Raw genomic sequence first — 12925 nt, 5'->3', positions numbered from 1 at the left:
CCCAAAAGTTTGAAATACAAGCAAGATGCACAAAAAGGGTAACATTAAAAAGCTTTCTCTCTTTGGGGAAAATCTTAGTTGTAGCACAAAAAGCCAATTTTAACCCTGAATCTTTCCTGTGGGTATCAATCATGCTAATTAATATTTTTATCAGATTGAAAGGTATGTAAGTGGCATTTACAAGAACACATTTCAGTCACAAAGTAATAGTTATAAGAAAGGGTTGGCAAAAGCAAAAAACTCTTCATTAATACTTAAAAGGAAAAAGGCTCATCTCCCATCCAAACAACTGGTCTTTTTTTAAGTTATGAATAATAATGAACAGGACATTTTATTTCTGAATAATAAGAGGCAGGACAGCTTTACAGTTGACATTACTGGAGAAGCTCTGTTCAAGTAAACCACATGAAAAATTAATCCTCCCTAAACATATCTCATTTAATACATCCATTTATACGTTACATTAAAGAAGCATGCACAGACCTCTGAGCTTGTGCTCATATTGTATCTCAGCTTCAGAAAGTCTCAGGGCAAAGAAAATGCTCAGAGGCAATCCAGTTGGGTTTGACTACTGTCTGATCACACATTTGCAAAAATAAACGTACTTTGTAGGAGTCAGAGAATAATTAAGTGTCCAGATGCCCATTCAATTCTTACCCTCTGGCAAGCTTGATCACTCCCATGTCATGTGCTACACGGGCACATTTCCACAGAGCTCGAGGCTAGGACCAACAACTCACTGCAAGACAGGCCGCTGAGCAGAGGGCAACTACTTTGTCATTGCCAATTATATTTGAACTTGTGATCTCAAGGTGAAAAGTTTCATATCCTGTCATCAGTGTATTAAAATTATTTAGCTCTTTAAACATAGGAATGCTAATGTAAATGGCAAAGGCTGGTGAAAAAAATTGTGGAGGAAGGGCTCTGTAAAGTCATTGCCAGGAAATTTGATGCACTGTAATGTACCTTTCAGTTATTCTGTTCCTCTGCTGCTGATATTCTTGTGATACCTGCTGCTTTCACTGTAGGGTAATACAGATGATGTATGCAGCCTGTCTTTTTCAGTTCAAAAGATTAAAGAGCAAATATGCCTCATATTTTACTAATTATCACGAAGTACAATCCTGTCCAATTAAAGTGAGATTATTTTTTTTAACCACTGTACGGCTTTATTACTGGCAATTTAATTATTTGTCACTAGTTTCATTCTTGAAGAGTGACAAATCTACATGATATTCTAAACTTCTATATTTTGCAATTAATTTTAATGAGGTGGTGTTCCTAATTATAAAATGTTTTATGTAACTAAATCCCCAGAATGAGCGAACATGACATACGTACACAGACATCTGTGTGTCACTGTCCTTTATATTACCACAGTACCTGCAACAGTATTACAATAGAATGTTAACTTTTAATTTTGTGCTTTTCCATTATACTCATCTACAGTATAACATCATGTAGCTACTTACCACTGCTGCTGGGTTTTTACTGCAGTGGCTCTCAAATTCGAAACACAGGGGTTTTCAGACTGGGTTGCAAATTCCTCTACTACTCTACCATTACTTACTTACTACTCTATCAATATTGGGCAATAAACGCTACTGCCTTTAGACACTACCACAAGCACAGCAGTTACAGAAACTTTTACATATCAGAATCACACAGCGTGGTTGAGATTCAAAAGGACCTCTGGAGGTCATCTGGTCCAACTCCCTTGCTCAAGCAGGGCCACCTACAGTCCACTGCCCAGGACCATGCCCAGATGACTTTTGAATATCTCCAAGGAGGGAGAATCCACAACCTCGCTGGGCAACCTGTGCCACTTGCTTCGTCACCCTCACAGTGAAAAAGTGCTTCCTGATGTTCAGGGGGAACCTCCTGCGTTTCAGTTTGTGTCCATCGCCTCTGATCCTGGCACTGGGCACCACTGGAAAGAGCCTGGCTCTGTCCTCTATGTGCCCTCCCTTTGGGTACTTATATAAAAATCGATAAGATTCCCCCTGAGCCTTCTCTTCTCCAGGCTGAACCGTTCCAGCTCTCCCAGCCCTTCCCCCTAGGAGAGATGTGTCGTGGTTTAACCCCAGCCAGCAACTAAACACCACGCAGCCGCTCACTCACTCCCCCACACCCAGTGGGATGGGGGAGAAAATCGGGAAAAGAAGCAAAACCCGTGGGTTGAGATAAGAACGGTTTAATAGAACAGAAAAGAAGAAACTAATAATGATAATGATAACACTAATAAAATGACAACAGCAATAATGGAAGGATTGGAATGTACAAATGATGCGCAGTGCAATTGCTCACCACCTGCCGACCGACACCCAGCCAGTCCCCGAGCAGCGAATCCCTGCCCCCCACCTCCCCGTTCCTATACTGGATGGGACGTCACATGGTATGGAATACCCCGTTGGCCAGTTTGGGTCAGGTGCCCTGGCTGTGTCCTGTGCCAACTTCTTGTGCCCCTCCAGCTTTCTCACTGGCTGGGCATGAGAAGCTGAAAAATCCTTGACATTAGTCTAAACACTACTGAGCAACAACTGAAGACATCAGTGTTATCAACATTCTTCACATACTGAACTCAAAACACAGCACTGTACCAGCTACTAGGAAGACAGTTAACTCTATCCCAGCTGAAACCAGGACAAGATGCTCTGGTCCCTTAATAGTCTTAGTGGCCCTTCACTGGACTCCCTCCAGTATGTCCATCTCTCTCTTGTGCTGGGGAGCCCAGACTGGACCCAGCACTCCAGGTATGGCCTCACCACTGCTGAGTAGAGGGGAAGGATCACCACCCTCGAACTGCTGGCAATACTGTACCTAGTCCAGGATACCATTAGCCTTCTTTGTGGGAAGGGCACATTGCTGGCTTGTGTTCAACCTGGTGTCCACCAGGTCTTTTTCTGCCAAGCTGCTTTCCAGCTGGGCAGCTCCCAACATATATTAGTGCATGAGGTTATTCCTCCCCAGGTCCAGGACTTTGCACCTCCCCTGGGTGAACTATATGCCTACTACAAGAAAGTATGAATGAAGAACATGGAGTCTAATACTTTGTTTTGAAGTCCTACATAGCCATCCTGACCATGCACAGAAATTTAATAAAAGCTACTTTCAACGTGAAAATTTAACAGTAGCCTTTCAGCTAAATAGAACTGAAGAATAAACAGCATGATTTAATACCATGCTTAATAAACTTTCTTTTCTCTCATTAGAACCTCAGAATGCTTTATGGAACAGTCATACATGATCTATTACTTCTAGATAGACGAACAGAAAAATTTCATTGTTTGTCTGATGTGCCTAAAGAGTAACTAAGAAAACAGAATGTCACTGTTTCTAGTTCAAATAACATGACATAACTATAAATTATGCCTATACATATCAAATTTCTTCTGTACGGATGAAATACTGAAATTAGCCTCTTTGTTCCTAATTAATTTTAAAATTTAAAATTTCTTTATCTTAGCAAAATCAGGAGAACACAAAGACACCAGCAAATTTCTGCCAACAGAATCAATGGTAAGCCACAGGATATGAAGGATAAACTTGTGCAAACAGAAAGAAACTTAACAGCATCACTCTGTGCTGAAGGGGCGCTTCTTAGCAGAGGCAGTGTGATCCTAAGACTGGTTGTGTCAAAGAGCATCTGAATTCTCTTATCTATGAGAAACAAGCTGGATCTGCCTGCGTTTACCACAATATTACAAGATGGTTTTCTCAGACTGCAGTGTTTTTAATGTGGCTTGAGCCTGTTAGCAACTTTCAAGCAAACATAAGAAAGACGTAAAGTCTCAAGATTGCATAGAGTCCTGCAATTAGGTGATTAGAAGGGTTAGACTCCAACAGAAAAGGTGTTAGTTTTGTTTAGCCAAAAGCGAAAGCTCACCTATTCTGCAGCTGGTTTGGTAATGGTTGGCAGGCCCGGCAGCAGGAGCACCCCAGCACCAAAGAGTACGAGGCCAGCTCCCCCAGCACTGCTACTTGCCCAGGAGCCACAGGGAGATAGGTGGGGACCTAGAGTTGCTGGGGTGGAGAGGACACAAAGCAGGCTGTCACTGTTCACAGAGCAGTTTCTGTATACTCTGGTGTGATTTTAGGGGAGATTGTTTTGATGCTATTTTTAATTGCATATCCAAAATAGTACTGAATGAACTGGAGTAAATGGAAGCAAAACCCAGGGAAGTCAGCCTCAAAAGACATTCGCCTTGGTCTTCCATTACAGCAGGCAGTACTGTGCTTCTGCTCTCCCAACCACATGTTCGTCCCAACCACAAGGCAGAGAGGGGTTACTGCTGCTCAAAGCAGCACAAAATTCATTGTACTATAAATCACACTACCTATATATGCACACATTCCCTTTCCAAGCACAACGATCATAAAGATTTGAGTAACCAGCCAGGCACCAAACACCTCAGATGAGCTCATTTTCCCAATGCACGCGTCCACATGCAGAAAAATGCATATTCCCTTTGAAGTATTCATCCCAAGGAAAAAAGCAAGCTTGCAAATCTCAAAAAGAGCTAGTAAAAGACTAGTTACTGTTAGAAACCTTCCACAAACTTTGTAGACTGCAAAGTCATGTCTCACAAAGACACATGGAGCCCTGCTCCAGCAGAGGAAGTACCATAGTGGGGTTTTGGGGGGATTGAGGCATTGTCGAATGAACATCGCATCCTTGCACAGCCTCATTTGACCCTAAATGCAGTAAAAACTGCAGCCTTGAAAAAAAGTGTTCATTACAGTACACACTGCATAGTAAAAAACCAAAAAAACCCCAAAACCAAAAAACCCAAACCAAACCTAATCCAAACCAAATATTTTGAGTCAACAGCAGTCCAAATTCACTGACTCAACTAAGGAAGTAGTAAGAAACAAACCAGAAGCTTTGATTTTCATAAGGATCATGGAAAATATCAGGACATTGCAGAAAACAAATAAGTTGCATTCATCAAGTATCAAAATATTAATGAATTAGTTACTGTAAACCTGGGAGAAAAGTTTCCTATTAACTTTTAAAACAAATGGAACCCAGTCAAGAATTTGCCAAGCAAATTCTAATGCCCACTCTTCAAAATTGACAGTAATGAATTTCCACAATTACTGCGGAAACAGCTTCCTTTTTTTCTTTTTTTGTAAACAGCATTTTGCATGCTGCAGTACTAAATCAATTTACAAGAAAACACTCTTATTTAAAAGGGCTTTTCATTGTACGTTCTACTATTCATCTCTGTATTGTGTCATCAAAATACTCCTAGATATTTCACAACCTGCAGGACACACGCTTAAAACACATTCCAAGATACATCCGTCTTTGTGCTTATCCCCTCTTTGCAATTTTCTTTCATTCCCATAACTTAGGCTGCTCTAATTTATGCCATCTGCTAAGAGTCAAAGATGATTTGCTATCCTACCTATGAGAACACCACCTAATTCTCCAAATACCGTCACTGTAGGAAGATCATGCATTAATTGCTAGGCGAACTAAACCAGGCCAGCAGAGTAATGGAAAGCCCATTCAGCACAGGCAGCTACATAACCCAACACATCAGAGCTAAACCAGCTGACTCACATGAGCTGTTTTACTGGAAATATACATAAATTTGTCGAGTTGCAACAGAAGCCACGAGTATTTGCTTGGAGAATGCTGGTTACCAGAGGTAAATTCATTATCTACACTTCAGTAATCTTGGGGAAAATCTCGACCTTATGAGAGAGCATCTATTGGTGACACCTCAGAGGAAAGTCACAGGATTTTTTTTCTCTCCTTGAAAGGTAAGGGAGGGGGCTCATAGCTACCAGCATCAGCTAAATCCCGAAAGAGGAGATTTCTCATTCCCGACTCAACCCTACCCTCTTTATGGCTTCTATTTAAAGAAGCATAAGCTAGCTAACCAAGATGGTTTCCTCTGCGCAACACTGCTGCACGTCAGCAACTCAAGGCACTACTGAAATCAGTGTCTTAAGCAGCCCACTGGTGACACAAACTTGACAAGTCTTGGCAAACAGAGGTTAAGGAGGGACCATGCCACCCATTTGTCTTTAACACTGAGCATTGGCTGCAGAAACAGACGCTGTTTCTGGTCTTTGTCCTTCTTTTCCATGTGTCCCTCTTGTGGGGTATCCAAGAGAGCTGGACTCTGCTCCAACAGCAGCAACGGCCACCTCACTACCTGACCGCTAATTTCTCCTCCTTTCCTCTAAAAGCATTAGTTAGTATGCCTGTGATATTTTAACCCCAAAATTGTAATTATATGGTACAGAAATAACTAGATGTCATTATCACAACAAAAAATTAGTCCTGTAATTAACTGTATTCTTTTGTTGGGTTTCTCCTTCTTAAAAAAAAAAGTTACATAGATTTCTTTTTCCCCCCAACCACTGACTGGTTACTTTGTGATCAAGTAGGCCAAGGCCTCAGTACTCAGACATTTATTTAACCACCAAATCTTGCAGCACTATAAAATAGTGTTAAATACCTTTCATTATTGTATCCCATTCATTCCATTTAAATTCAGCACAACATAATACCACCTAGTCCCAAAGGCGAAGTCTTTGAAGTCTTGAAGAATGGGCATTGAAGGAAAATCTGGGGCATTTTGGGCATTACTGGAAAATCATTACAATACTTGGCCTTGCAGTGCACAAAAACAAAGCCTTCTAATATCTAAAACTAGATCGCTACAACCAGTACAACAGTAAACCCAACTCAGGAGAACCTAAAATTCATATTGCAGGTCAGGCAAGCAAATACTTGAATGCAATTATTTTACTCATGTGCAAACATGTGTTAGAGCTGGGCAAGAAAAGGCATTTCCACATTGGAGAAAATTCCCAAATCTCTTCTGGCTCCACTGTGATATGAAAATCAGAAATTTCAACTTATCTACTGAAGGGAGGGAAGGAGTACAACTGGAGGACAGTTCTACCATTGCTGGCCCTGAAAAAAGTCACACTTTGCAGTACCCTGACGGTTAGATTGCTGAGGAGAGAAAAGACAGAAACATACGCCAGAAAGGTTCTCATCTCTTGAGACAGGGAGATAGGAGAGAATGCTGCCCTGTACCTTCAGACCCTACCAACACCCAATGCTCCCTGAGGTGCATAAAAATTTTGAAGCTTTATGGAATTCCAGCTAAAGACCATCAGAATGCACCAACCAGGTCTAGCCAAATTATCTTGATCCTGAAATAAAGGATTAAAAGAGTAAAATATGTTGTCCTAGTACTGACAGTGTCTTTTCAAACTGAAATTCGAGTCAAGCATTAGTGCACTTTGTTTCTTCTCCTTTAGAAGGAGACAAAGTTGCTCCATTATTTATATTTAATCAATAATTTAAAGACACCCATTGTGTCTATTTATAATTCCAATGTTTAAATATAGTGCACTGATTGCTTCTTGTCTTTTTCAAGCACCACACAGTAATATCTGGGAGTTTATTTTTGAAAACAAAACAAAACAAATCAATAGAATCCATAAACTCAGAACCCAAGTGGCTCTTAATTGAGGATGGTGATTGCTGACTGGTAATTAACAGGACTTCCAGTCTCGACTTGTGTCCATTGGAGTCTGACCCCTCCAGTGGTCTCCAAGTACAGTACAGCACAGGAGAGTGAAGGGGAAGCCCCCAGGGAGCACACAAAGATGGGGAGGAAGAGAAAGGATAACCAGGGAGAGATTGTAATATCGTGTTTGTAGCCAGCTGAAGCCAGCTGCTTCTTTCTCCTCTTACTCCCTCAGTTTTAACAATATTTCTACCTCCAGCCTTTTTGGGGAGGGGTATTTCCTCTCAGCTATACTATCAGAAAAGGGATGTCATCCCACCTTTGTGAGAACAGCAGCAGATATAGCTCCATATTTCCAGGAAGATTTTTGAAGAAAGTGGTGCCTCTGGAGCTCCTACTTATATTTGGGATACTACTGCCACAAAACAGGACAGCTAATGACAACGCAGAAGCAAGTTTTCCACCGGACAAGACTGCTCTGTAGCTGCCGATGGGTCAGCATGCCTCTGCTCAGCCCACCAGACCTTTCTCTTCATGGTCTCTTCCCCAGAGCCCTCCATACAGCTCTAGAGAGACGTCTGTGAAGGTACTGCGAACTCGCTTCTCTTGGGGCAGAAGAAAGCAGTCTCACCTTTCCAATGACACCACGCACAGTTCTAGCATGGCTGCCGTGCCCTCTCCAAACACACAGGCATCCAGTTTCTCCATCAGTACCATTTCTAGCTGCTACCTGTTCCTTTCCATGCCTTTATAAGAACAACTCCCGCGCTAATTAAAAGGCACAGAGCAATTTGTTATTCTCACACTTCACACATTACAAACTCACTGACTTCCCCATGGGTTCATTGCAGTAAAAAGTAAATACAATCCAATCCATGCTGTTTGACATGTAACACACACGTACACACACATAACCCTGACATTCTGAATGCACTAACTACTGAAAGAAAGAAGCATACCAATGGTGGGGGCAGGAGGAGAAAGCCCCAGCTAAGATCACTTTTGCAAACAACTCAAATCCTGGCCCCACTCTAAAAACTTTATTGAAAGCCACAGCAATCACAGGGAACATTTAAACAGCCTCACTGTTCACTCAGCCTGCTCTCCAAATAAGAACCAGATACAGTGAAATGAAAGCAAACAACAAATAAAACTAAACAAGACACTAAAAGTTCCATGTCTCAATTGAAAGTATCAGCTGGAAGAAGCCCGCCTTTTTCCATCGAGCCATTACTTTAAGGGGACTGCTAGAATCCATTTTGGCCTTAGTCAAAGCATCCTCATATCCAGACGATCATCTCCATAGAGCATCTCAGGCCATCTGCACCCTGAGATCATGAAACAGGAGCTCATCTGGATGTTGGGCATGTAAAAGCATAACTGATCTCCTGACACCTTAACAGAATATAACGGCTTTTATTAGATTTAAGCAGGTTTGTAACTAAGGTAAGGTTGTACACGGTGCATTAGGAAAATAAGGATGCTGGGTACACAGTACGTCTGCTTGGCAGTTCTGCACATCCCAGCATGACAGTGCCCCTCTTACAGAGTTGTTCACCCTTCTTCCGGAGAGGTGATGGAGGACACTAAATTCCATTTAAGGGGTTATGCCCATCCAATTTAATTGGAAAGATGGGTTTTAAACCACAAGGTCACCAACCAGTTGCTCTCAATACGGTGGCTGTGCACCAAAACACAGCTTCAACACCCCCTGTTCTGGTCCTTGCTTTTCAGCCCTTCTGAAGCAGCGCATGTTATTTGTTATATCCTTCTGAGTCACCCTCCTGAATGACTAGATCCCCACCACTATCTGCAGCAATAACTGCCACTCAAGCAGCCCCTACTCCAAGGCACAGTCCACACAATGTTCAAGGTGTGAGCAGACCAGAATAGAGAAAGTCAATGCCATAAGAAATGAAGTTACACTAAAATGGTGGGTCACACTTGAGGGAGGATGGGGGGCAAGGAATGAATGAGTTAAATCCATAAAGTTCTTCTCTCAAACTGTAAGATTGCTTATTTGACTTAACATTCTATGTATTTTTCCAAATAGAACAATACTGTTGTCAGCTGCTTAGAACTTCATAAGGATTTTGTAAACTAAGAATTACTGCTGGTGTAATTTTCCAGCCTGAGAAATATGGGTAACTATGACAATCTGAGACTGAGTGAAAGAGTCAAGTAATTTCCTAGTTGAGATTTCCTTTATTTCTCAGTGAGGTAGGCAACAATTGGAGGAAGGAAATGCTCAGGCATGACATTTCAGAAGTCAGAAGCTGTTCTCGTAAGGCAGAAGAACAGTACAATCCAAAACCAGGAAAACCACATATAATTACAGGTCAAAATGATGAAAACATTAAGGGGGGAGGAACCAAAACATTAACAGTCTAAAAGACCAACAAGATACCAGAAACAACTAGAACAAACCTACACATATAAGCAGAAAAAGTAGAAAAAATAACTTAATTGAAATCTGACAGGGCATCAAAATACTAGGATAAAGGGACATACTGAGTATTGAAATGGTTTGTTTTTTCTTTTAAGAAATAAGTATGTCAGATTTTAACTTAAAAAAGAAGAAACAAAAGAAATTTGCAGTCCCTTTTTTGAACAGTATTCATGTTTAATGAATATACTTTGGCAAGCCAGTGGGCTATCTGTTCAAATCAGCGGTTCATTAAACAAGACTACTTTAATTGTTCTTAAAATACCACTGCTGCATTTATATATTAAAAAGATTTATCAGTGGAGACTGTTATTATTTCCAGACTACTTGAAAGATTACAGGGTATATATTGAAGGTTTCAGGAACAGCAGAATGAAAATAAATATGAACTAGTTCAGTCTTATTTACAAGAAAAAAGGTTTAACTGCAAGATGTTCCCATATATTACGGAGAGTGCAGATCCTTCTGCTGTTTGAAACAGTAACCGTTTTTATGTCTGGTATAAAGGCTAGATGTTTGACACACACACAGCCCTGCTTATTACTAGGTCTCCTTTAATTCTCTTTGAAAATAGATTCTTCATAGTCTCTAACAGGCATGTCAACTAGGCTATCTTTCAGCTTCCTTCTCTTCTTTAGCTCTGCAGCAACTAATTGCTAACTTCTTTAGCAACTAATTAATCTAACAATATTGCAGTAAATATCAACCAAGATACTTAAACCTGAAATGACCACTTAGAAATATACTGAAGTCATGCTATGCAAAAAGCAAAACAATATCAAATGGAGACAGTCTAGACTTCAGACTAGACTGTGACTTTTCTCAATGAAAAGATGCAAACAAAGCAAAAAGCTTCTGAGCTTTCACCAGACTACAGCTAGCCATAAATACGTATCTAATAATTCGGTACATGCTGTACAAAGTTGTACAGCATTTTACAATTATGCACATTAAGAACATGCAGACTTCATCAATAACTAGGCCACACATTTGGAAACAGGGCTAATCAGTTTAAATCTGTGTAAAACTGAAAAGGTAAAGTCTACAAAAAAATAAGATTACAGTAAAATACATTCCTGGCACAACAGCTGCCACAAAGATTAAAAAACAGTGAAACAATTGGGCCTTTGACACAAACACGTCAATCTGTAATGCCTACACTATCATGGAGAGCAAGGATTCATTAGAAGAACCAGGTACAGATGCAAGAAAATCTGCATTCAAAAGAAATGCTTTTCCTTTGTTTAAACTATGCAGCTATATGCAATTTATATGATTATTTAATCCGTGGTAATTTCCACAACTTGGTTATTTGAGCAGCCAATGCAGTAGGGGAGGTGAAGAGGGAAGACGCGTTTTTTGGACCCACAGGGTTTTCTTCAGACTACTCTGCTTTTAGTAACTGTGTCTCTTAGTGTAATAAAGAATATTCCCTCTTCCTACAAATCTTACCTCTTTTTTTCTGTAGACAATCTCGACTACACTGCCAGTACAATCAGGTTAAGGACTTTGAAGAAAGAGAGTCTTTGGTTCATTCATTTGCTCTTTTTGAACAACCTGTTTCCTCACTATTCAACCCTGAACTCTACCTTGCTTCATTAATGCGAAATGGTGAAAACAAAAGCCTATTTTCACATTCTTTACTCCACTCAGGATTTTAAAAACCTATTTGATCCACCTGGAGTTTTTTTCTAAGCTGAAGAGTTTTAGTCCTCATATAGAAAATATTCCATACCTTTGATCAAACATGACAACCTTTGCTGTACATTTACTACTGCTATAGTATTTTGAAGATAATGTTAGGAGAGCGCATATAGTATTGAGAAGTGGATGTGGTACAGATTTACACATTTGCACAAGTCATGTTTTCCGATTTGATCTCTATTCCTTTACTAGTATATTGTCAACATCCTTTTAGATTCAGTAGTTCAGTACCACTAAGTACTGAACCAATTCCTAAGACATTATCCATAAGTCCTTCCTTAATGGCATCAACTAATTTACTAATTTAAAGGTTAAGATTTTTTTTCCTCTTCACCACGTACATTGCTCGGTTCTTAGCAAGGTTTAAACTCATCTGTATTTAATTACTGAAACCACAAGGTCTCTCAGAAGTCTTCATAGCCGCTTTTGATTCACAAGAATCTTTTTCCGTAACGAAAAAGTGACAACATATTGCAACCTTCTGTCTAATATTTCAATGGGGGAAACACTCTTGACTTCTTCAGACATGAACTCCAATGAAAAAATATTTAACCATGCTGCAATCACATTACCCACCAGTAATGTCTCCTTTTCATCCTAATAATTATCAGCTTTGCTGACTCCTTGGCAAATTTGTTTCCTGCTTATTATGTATTTATGATTATTATTAGCTCTTATGCACTTAAAATTTGGCTTTAAAATATTTTTGTGGCTTTACCTTTAAAATGTCAAAGTTTACATTCTTTTCTATTTTCTTCAGTGGATACTGCTTTCAATTTTTGAAGGATGTCTTTTTATTTCTAACAGATCTTTCATTCTTCTTTTTGATGCCTTTTTTTTTTTTTTTTTGGTCTTTTCAGACTTTTTCCTTTAACTGGTGGGACACATTTACTTGAGCATCTACCTTTCAACATTATTCATCCTGACTCCAAGCACCCTCCCTTTTAGCTGTTCCTTTTATTTCTTGTTACATTAAAATCCTTTTTATAAGTCAAAACACTAGACCAGACAGAAGTAAACCAAGGGAGGTACAGAAGTATGCCACCCTCTCCCCTGCTGAAATTGCTCTGCGAACAAGAAAAGGCCTTTCTACTCAGCAGCCATCATTACTCAGACTCAGGCAACAGACACTTAAGATCTAATCCAAAAAATAAAAAGTTTTGAAAACCCAGGGACACTGTTCAGTTAGCGACATAACTATGAAGACAAAATTTGCTTAGTCTTACCATTGAATGCAAGTTAAACGTAATTGTGTGCTTATAACAACAATTCC

The 12925-nt window shown here is 40.0% G+C and overlaps 1 protein-coding gene across 5 annotated transcripts in view; it reads right to left on the bottom strand.

Annotated features, from left to right (window-relative positions):
- MYRIP (myosin VIIA and Rab interacting protein) overlaps positions 1-12925 on the bottom strand; it is a 234676-nt gene that overhangs the window by 179127 nt on the left and 42624 nt on the right. The window lies entirely within an intron of this gene.

This window comes from Harpia harpyja, chromosome 1, assembly GCF_026419915.1.
Source record: "Harpia harpyja isolate bHarHar1 chromosome 1, bHarHar1 primary haplotype, whole genome shotgun sequence".
Classification (NCBI taxonomy): domain Eukaryota; kingdom Metazoa; phylum Chordata; class Aves; order Accipitriformes; family Accipitridae; genus Harpia; species Harpia harpyja.
The sequence above is the reverse complement of the archived record's forward strand: the minus strand, read 5'-3'. Positions and strand labels throughout refer to the sequence as shown.